The sequence below is a fragment of the Pygoscelis adeliae genome, unplaced genomic scaffold (genome assembly GCF_000699105.1).
Source record: "Pygoscelis adeliae isolate BGI_AS28 unplaced genomic scaffold, ASM69910v1 Scaffold483, whole genome shotgun sequence".
NCBI classification, from domain to species: domain Eukaryota; kingdom Metazoa; phylum Chordata; class Aves; order Sphenisciformes; family Spheniscidae; genus Pygoscelis; species Pygoscelis adeliae.
Window position 1 is genome coordinate 844,294 of NW_008824379.1, and position 1,219 is coordinate 845,512.

A 1,219-nucleotide genomic window follows, 5' to 3' on the forward strand; every position below is an offset into this window, starting at 1 on the left:
CCTATTTTTTTAAAGCAATACTTAGAGCTTAAAATGAAAGCGGTATAAAAGCTTGGTCTGAGGAAGAAGGATGCCCCCATGTAAATACATACTCCATATAAACAAATCTTCTGGATTTGATTCGGGTTCTTCTGCTGAAAACACTTGTGCACTTTTAAAACTGGCAAGATAATACTAAAACAAGCTTGCTTCTAGTCAGAGCAGTATTTTTTTCATATTATTTGTGTTACTATGGCACCAACAAGTCGCAAATCCCACTGTGCTAGACTCTACACAAAAAAGTGCACTACTCGCCCACAGAACAGTAAATGAATACACACAGACGTGAAAGAATATAAAACTGTACTTGTCAGCCTTAAAGGCAACAGTCTGAAAAGACCAACTACCAATTCAGTGTTATCAGGTTGTCTGCCGGATCCCAAACACAAGTTTAGGAAAAGGATGTGTAGGACAGCAATGTAGTAAGTCTGTGGCCATCAACTGGTAACCTTCCACAAATACAAAGGAACAACTAGAAAAAAAAACCCCAAAGATACTAATATATAACTTGAAGATCCTGATGTATATTAGAGTCAGGAGTCAATCAGTACTGAATGAAAAACAAAAAGTAGAGAAGGAATGGGACTCAAGACTTCGGAAGTGAAAGCACAGTAACTTTGAGGAGATGTACCAGCAAGGGAAGACAATGAAAGAATGCAGAAAGGTGCCACACGGTCCCAGCCACAGGATGCGAGAGAAAATTTGTAGCAGCATTCTTGACATGAGCAGGGATGTTTCAGTCAAACCCCAATAAAAGGATGCTGCCATAACTGAGGCAGTAAAAGTGAAGACTGGGGGGGTGGGTGTAATTCCCTATACTGATCAAGGAAAAAGTGGAGACAACAGGTTAAGCATTCTTGTCCAGTAAACAGAAAGCTTCAAACACGCATAGATGTTCAACTTAATACAAAGTATAACATTCCAGTAACGTTGAATTTTTTAGGTATTTAAAAAGCAGCACATCTGCACACACACACCCCTTTAACAAGGCATATCATTTTTGAATAGAGATTAAAAAAAGGAAAACAAAATCCATAACAATTCCCTCTTCATCGAGTGACCAAAGTTAATCAAGCTAACACATTCAGCAGATACATCTCATATGCATCACAATTTTTTTTTCCACCACTGAAGTTCAAAAATTTCAGTTTCTTTAGATTTTTTCAAAAAAACTGCATTG